At 52.5% G+C, this 7938-nt stretch overlaps 1 long non-coding RNA gene across 1 annotated transcript; it reads left to right on the plus strand.

The window, feature by feature from the left end:
• The first annotated feature begins 4108 nt into the window (after positions 1 to 4108).
• LOC122169264 lies at positions 4109 to 5561 on the plus strand. Its single transcript, XR_006171537.1, has 3 exons — positions 4109 to 4187; positions 4468 to 4573; positions 4974 to 5561. It is a non-coding gene; the product is annotated as an uncharacterized LOC122169264 (long non-coding RNA).
• Positions 5562 to 7938: the final 2377 nt, after the last annotated feature.

A 7938-nucleotide genomic window follows, 5' to 3' on the forward strand; every position in this document is an offset into this window, starting at 1 on the left:
AAACCCTCTGTCAGCACAGTGTAGGAGGCAGCGGGCACTTGAACTGAAGGAACATCTCCTTCCAGCAGCAAGAACGCAGCCAGCACTTGTAGCTGTAAGAGCTGTGATGTATGCATTGCATGCACGTGCTGCAGGGCTGGGGATGGCGGGATGGAGCTGCTGACCCCATCCCACAGACCTCTGGGGACCATGTCTTATGGGATGCAGCTCAGACAGTGGGGAGCTGGATGTATGCAGAGGTGTCAATGGGCTCTGTTCATGCTGCCAAGCAGGAAAGCAGCAGAGCCCAGCAGAGCAGGACAGGGTGTTCAGTTGAGAAAAGCATGAGACCATACCTATGCCAACCTGTGGGCAGCTTCCATGTCTCTGCCTTCCACTCGTCCCCATACTCTGTCCATGCAATGCATCCTAAAAGAGCAATGAAGTCCCAAGTAAAGGGCTACAGAGGCAAAGGGGGGAAGGGGGGTTTCTCCCCCTGTTTAGGAGGAATGTGTTTCTTTTCTAGAGACCTAAGGAGGTTTTTTTCCCTCCTTCTTGATTATTAAACGAGGCAGCTCCTGTGTCGCTTTGTCACTTCTCCCTGTTGAAGACACTTTCTCTTTTCTTCTCATCTGAGCGGCAGCACCTCACCGCCTCGTAGCATCTGCTGCAAGAAGTCGTCACCTGTCACCTCTCCCCAAATGACTTGAGAAAACAGGATAGAACAGCTATAAATAATTTAGACCCATCCGACGCTGGTGCAGTGACTAAATATCAGAAGTGCTGGAGCATCACAAGCATTGATAGCCACGTAACCTACTTTGGGAGGAGGATGAGAGCAGCAGGACCGCGTGCTGCCCTTGTGGCCAACACATCTCAGCTCCCGTTGAGGGCCCACGGGCAGGGCATGGCCCATCCCTTTGGCACACTGAGATAAAGGTTTGCATCACCCCAAAGACACAGACAAAGCATCCCAAAGGAGCAGGAGAGGGACTTACTATTAACATGCATAATTTCCTGATCAAATCCTACTGCTGTCTCAGAGCTTGTAAGAAGTTAACATCAAAGCCAAGGAAAGGAGGGAATGGCAAGTGCTGGGAGAGATGTCACATTAGTGTCTGGCTCTCCTGCAGCTCCAGCCTTGCTCGTCAAGGCTCTGGCTCCATCGCCCTGCTAGCAGGGAAGGGAAGCATCCCCCGTGTGCTGCAAACAGCAGGAGGACTCGGGTCCTGCACTGCTCCGGCTGCAGGGTGAGATAGGAGCTCCCCTTCGGGCCCTGCTGTAATCGTTCGTCAGGGCATCAGTGCAGCAAAGCCTGATTAAATTCCCAAGCGAGCAACCAGGGAGATAATTAACTTTTGGAACAACTCACCTGCGAGACGCAGCATCCATCACTCAAGGTCTTCTCTGCTGGAGGTGACCCTGCAGCCCAACTGGTGGGAAATATCCTTTGGGGAGTGGAAAGCGCTGATTTACCCGAATTGAAACGATCTGCAGGAGCGCTCCTGGCTCCAGCTGGCAACAAAAGCAGGGAGAGCTGCACAGTGCTGTCAGCCTGCCTGGGCCAGGGACATCGGGGTCACCCATCACCAATGCTCGCTTTGCTCAGGACCTTCTCCATCCATGCACACGCACACACCTGATTTTAAGTGGAGTTAACCCTGGTTGGGGATGAAATGAGCCTGGTTCTCTCACCTTGTTGGTGCAAACCCAACGCTGGGGCCCCCAGGATCCCCCTCATGTGTAGGGTACACTGTCAACCCAGAGAGCTGCTTTGATTTGGAGTGCGCAGCGCTGTCTCTGGGAGATTTATGGCCCCAGTGCCTTTGATGTGGGGCTCTGATAAGCATCAGGAATATTTTTGTTTCATGACAATGTCAGCCAGGGAGCGCTGAGTGCAGGGGTTTATGGGCAGCAGTGCTTCCTGCAGCCCTTGAGCCAGCTGCCACATTCCTGGGGAAGGCCGGCCATGAAAATAAAATCATAAACCCTTGGAAGGCTTTATAAACACAGGGAAGCTTCTCCTTTAAGGGAGAGGAGAGGGGAGTATTTCCATTTCAATCAGGGACATCTCTGGAACAAGCCCTCAGCCAGGGCCCTGCAGAATTTGTCAGGGGATTAGCTCAGGAAAAGAGAGAGTGCAGGATTTTTCCCCTTCGCACTCACTCGGCTGTTATTCCAAATTAGGCTGTTCGCCTTCAGCTCAGAGGAGGGTAATGAAAACCAGAAGGGAGCTGCAATGGGAGCCTGGCTGGGGGCAGGGGACAGGCAGGGCAGCAGCAAAGCACAGGCATGCAAGGGGCAACGGGTCCCAAGCGGAGAGGAAGCAGCGCTGGTGCTGGCATACAAGAGGAGCATGGCACTGCACAATGCTGCATGGCAATGCACAGTGCTGCATGCATTGCATAGTGCTGCACGGCATTGCACAGCACTGCAAGGCATTGCACAGCGTTGCACCATGCTGCTCTGCCACGCAGTGGGCCCCGCTTTGCACCCACATTGGGGTCCGGCTGCAGGGAAGCTGCTGTGTCCTGGCTTTCTCCCCTCAGCAGCCTCTGCTCACTGTCAACTGCTTCCCACGTGATTTATTTGAGGTTTATGCTCCAGCCTGTAATGCAAAACCACAGAGAGCATTTCTTCCTCCTTGTAATTAAAGCCCCCGATGCCGGAGCGCACACCTGGTATAAACAACCATAAAAAAGTACATGTGCAGAGCCAGCACTGTTTTTAGGTGCTGGGAACACAGCCTGAGAGTGGGTGCCCTTCCGAGAGGCCTCAAAGCCTCTTCCCAGCCCAGATCATTCTCATGGCCCCCTCTGTCCCCCATGCCAACACTGCACATTGCTGTCCCAATCCTATGCTGTCCCCTCCAACTCCATGGGAAATGCTCGTATCCATGCAAGCAGGAGGGCAGGACAAACAGGTTGGGCTGCTGAAAAAGGGAATGAGGGAACAGCTGGCAGCACCCAGCACACACTGACCCCAGTCACAGCCCCATGCAGGTTCAGGAATGAGGCAACCCCTCTCCCCCTGCACATCGTGCTGCTGAGCAGAGACCCACCGGCTGCGTCACAAACCCAGGAACTCAAAGCAATTTTAAATGAACTTTCAAAATGATGAACAAAGAGCCCTTGCCCGTGTTATCCAGCAGATAAATCACACCAAAATGATAGTTGTAATTCCCAAAAGTACACAGCGGATTGATTTTCCGATGGCATTTATCATGATGAAGCAGCGCAGCAGCATGCAGGTACAGCTGGAGCTGCAGCGGCCGCCTCCCTCCGTCCCTCTCCCGTTTATCTCTCATCCCATCTCAGCCACATTTGTACAGTTGCACAAGAGATCTCTGCTGCTCCACCCGCTCCGCCTTCGGCTGCACCATCCAAGCACCAGCAGAGCCCCGCTCCATTAGGATAACACTGCTTTCAATCCCCAATCAGATGTTTAAATTATAACAGTGTGTGCCTGTGTATATATCTCCCTTTGTCAGAGCCTCGCCAGCCTCTCCTTCTCTCCTTTATTTGTCTTGCTGCTGTTGCAGCGAAAATGTATTGGCTTTGCAGTTAGTGATTACACGTCATCACATACCCAATTTATAACACCATACCCCAAAGAACAGATGTAATAAAGCCAGGCCAGGAAACAGCAATGTTATAAAACAGAGCAGTCAACTCAAAGGTCTTCGCATGTGTGCAGGGAAGAAAATATTGCAGACTCTGCTTTGGGGAGGGGGGAGGCTGTGGGAGGCGGGGGTTGGCTGCAGGCGGGGGATGTGGGGTCACAGGGGGTGGGGACACTTGGGGCTCTTAGTGCAGAAATCACTGCTGGGCTCTGCAGCCTCCATGAGAGGCTCACGGAGTGGATGGGGGGCTGTAGAGATGGATTGGAATGGGATGGGGTGGGTGGAAGTAAAGTGAGAAGGGATGGGATGGATGGGATGGGATGGGATGGGATGGGATGGGATGGGATGGGATGGGATGGGGTGGGATGGGATGGGATGGGATGGGATGGGATGGGATGGGATGGGATGGGATGGGATGGGATGGGATGGGATGGGGTGGATGGGATGGGATGGGATGGGGTGGGATGGGATGGGGTGGGATGGGATGGGACTGGATATGTTGGGATAGGAAGGTCTGGAATGGAATGGAATGGAATGGAATGGAATGGAATGGAATGGAGTGGGACAAAGCAAAGTGAGATGTGAGGTAATCTGATGGGAAGGGATGGGGTGGGATGGGTTTGGTTGGATGGGATGGAATGAGATGTGGGAATGACACTTCTCTTAGGGGCAGTTCTTCCCCTGTCCCAGTCCCACTCTGGGCTTGCAACCTCCTCCTATCCAAGAGGAAAGGCAAGGGCAGTGATTATCTGCAAATCCTTGATCCTCCCCTTCCCATTCATCCCCAAAGCCACCAGCTCTCAGGAGCAGTTCTCCAAAAAGGCTTACTCCGTGCAAGAATTTATCTCTTTCTATTCACCATGCAGGAGACAGGGCATCTCGCAGTGGGGCTGGCTAATCTGAACCAGAGATAGGAGAGACCCCAGAGCAATAACTGCGTGGGGACGGCTCCGATAACGCGGCAGCAGTGGGGTGAGCAAGCAGCTCCCAGCCTCTCATTATCAAAAAGTTTTTGTTTAATAACCCAGGGTAATAAAATGCACCTCTGGAGGGCCTTGCCCTGATAAAGGAATGTAAATGGGAGATAAAAGGCTCTGAATTTTGCTGACACAAAGAGTGCTCGGAGGGTGGGAGGTGGATGGAGACCCCACAGCCTCAGTCCCACACCTGGGGGTGGGGGGATGGGGGCAGCTTATGGGGCCGAAGTGGGGAAAGGAAAGCTAAAGGGCCAAAGCAGTGTGGTGCAGGACAGAAACTGATACGATGCCAATTCCTTCGCTTAAGAAGCGAATCACTTTGAAAGGTCAAAACTCCCATTCATAATCGGACTAAACAAAAAGCTAATTAGAGGCCTTTTATGTGCTTAAATGAGGCCGGAGAGTTCCCAGTGCTCCCAGAGGCCAGCGACGTTCAGGAGGGTTCCTGGAGAGGAGCACAACCTGCAGAATGCATGGAAGCATCGATACGGGAACGGCACTGCCTGAAAACACGTGCCCAGTCCTGAGCTGGAACGGAGCTCCTGGGGACCCCATCATGGGGACATCAGTGGGGCAGGACGTGGGGCTCAGCCCCATGCAGCAGTGCTCAGGGTTCTCCCCACGCGGCCCCGTGCTGCCACGCCAGCTGCGCCGGAGCGGTGGGTTCCTGTTGCCAAGATATGGATTTGGTTTTAATAACAGTTAGTGCAAACATTGTAAATTTACTGCTGCTAGAGAGAGTTTTTGAAAACGTCCAACTCTGGCTATAATTTTTCAATCGCAGCAGCTGTTTGTGCTCTGCTCATACCTGACACGCTGCTTTGAAATAGCAATCACTGTATTTATAAGAAGGGAAGGACTCATAAATATGTCAGGAGTGGAATATACAACGCCATATTTCACCATTTTCTATTTTAAAATTGTGAGTTATGGCTACAGAAATGTGGTCCCATTAAAGGTGATATGATGTATTTTGTGTCTTGTTCGGGAGCCCATCCATCACCGAGACAATAAAGAAAACCGCACTTACTTTTTTTCCCCGTCGTCCGTAATTTATGATGCCCAAAAAGCTGTAACCTTTTGGCAGGCTTTGCAGAAACTGCTGCACCGTTAGCAACTAAATAACCTTTTATAAGGTTTTAAATGTGTTGCTACAGTCTCGATGCACTTGCCGTATCGATCCAGAAGATCCAGCAAAAAAGGGGAAAGGAACATAATCTATAAGGGGATCGATAGCGGCGTATGGATTGTTGAAAGATGCTCCTAATGATTTTTGCCAGCCGTCATCTTTCAGTGTGCTGCTCCCCATCTTTTGGGCTTCAGTCTTTGTTCACATTAATTAACCATGCCCAGCCCCTCTGCGTGCCAGTGCTTGGGATATGCTGTGGGGCACGGATTCAGCATGGATGTGGCACCAACACGTGGTCCCATGGTCTCCACTGTGCCATCTCCATCCCCATTTCGCGGCTCCGCTGCGAGCAACCCTACAGGATGGGAAGAAATGGGCTGTGCAAAAGGATATCCAACTGGCACCCTATGGAAGGAGCACGGGCAGTCCCAAAACCAGAGGTTTCTTTTCACTGGGGGTGCTCCGTGGGTTAAACATGCCCCACACAGGTTGGAGAAGAGCTGAGCGCAGTGCAATGGCAGCACAGGAGCCCTGTGCTCGACGTGAGGGAACAGGCAAAGCCCATAAAGCACAGCTCACCCCTGACTGCTCGCTTTGTCATTTATGTTTTCCCCCCAAAGCAGCCACCAAATCATTATTAGCATTATAAATAAAAGGAGAGGGCAAGTTATTAAACGTAAAATATGTGGAGTCCTCCTCGAACTCTCCGCGCAGTTCATAAATATGATGGCTTAATTTCATCTGTAATCCAAACGGCTGATGAAGCATTACGCAGCTCTCTGTTAATTGAAGTTGTTAACAAAGCTGAAGAGAGAGATTATTATGTATAGACTTTTATCCTTCAGGGGTATCATCATCACAGATCATAAACGGAAATGAATCCATCGCTCCCATGCAGCACCGCGGGATCAGCGCGTAGGGTTTGGGGTGATGGAGGTACGAGGCTCCCCAGGACCCCATTCCCACCTCCTCCCCGTGGTGCTGGGATGTGAGATCACCGCCATCACTCGGGGCAATGGGAAACCCACCCCAGCTCTGCACCACGGCCACGTGCACATGGAGCACTGAGCTCAGCGCCCGTGATTTACTGTGGGTGTGAGGTGAGCTCCGCGCGGGGCGCGATGCATCCGTCAGCTCCACGCACAAAGGGTCATCATTATCTCAGCCCCAGCGCCCGTCTGCTCAGCACGTTGCTCCAAGTAAGAGCGGCGTGACTTCCAGTTAGCAACGGCTTATTTGTCTTATGGAGGAAGGACGTGTTAAAGGCTTCGTGGTGCAGCTGTGCCCCTGCCCGTGGATTTCGGTGCTCTGTTGCTCAGACCCCGCATCCTCCGTGCACCAACAGTGTGCAGAGCCCCGCTTTGTTCCCCCGCTCCTCTGCACCGCTTCCAGGTGGAGTTATGAAAACACACAATGCCGTTTCCTTCTCCTGGATCCCAGCAGCTTTTTCCATCCAGCACACGATCCAGGAAATTCTCTTCTATACCTTTGAGGAGTTACCACGATGATCTGGAACGCGTTACTTGCACACAGCAAATGCAAATTAATGTAGTCTTCACATTTCGCCGTGGCAATAAAGGGGAATGTTGACATCAGCCTGAAAGTAGAATTAGCTTTTGCATTATGTGGTGTGAGAGTGAGGTGTTGAAACCCATGCACGAAACTTTCCAAGTTACAGTAAAGCACTGTTCTGGCAGCGGCGCAGCAGCAGTGCCGCTCCAACAGGCAGGGCTTTGCTGAGTGCTCCCTCTGTTCAGCTGTGCTCTGGCTGGTGCTGGGCTCACAGGGCTCTGCCATTTTGTCTGCTCACCTCTCACGTGCTCCTTGTTTTACTGCAAGCTCATCTCCTTAAGAAGTGGGAGTTACAGCGCTGTCAGGCTCTGCTTCTCTCTGATAAAGAGTCCGTTCTGCTCCCAGCAGCGCCGGCCCCTCCTGCCCTAATCCCTCCAACACCCATTTCACTGCAGCGCAGAGCTCCATCTCAGCCCTTTGAGCCAGAGCAGATGGGGCTGCAGGATGGATCCTGCCGGCAGCCCCCGTCCGTAGCAGCTCCCAGACTGCTCTGTGCTGGTGCTAAGGGGTGAAGCTGAGAGCTGTATTGATCACTGCTGCAGTGCATGGGCACTCACCGAGCACTTGCCGAGCTCTCAAATCCTGCAGTGAGCAGAAAACCTGGTGTGGAGTGTCCTGGCAAAGACACCCCAGGATGCTGTGACCCCTTGTCCCCCTGT

The sequence above is a fragment of the Centrocercus urophasianus genome, unplaced genomic scaffold, assembly GCF_019232065.1.
Source record: "Centrocercus urophasianus isolate 14NV4802_14NV808 unplaced genomic scaffold, USGS_Curo_1.0 seq_50, whole genome shotgun sequence".
Taxonomy (NCBI): Eukaryota; Metazoa; Chordata; class Aves; order Galliformes; family Phasianidae; genus Centrocercus; species Centrocercus urophasianus.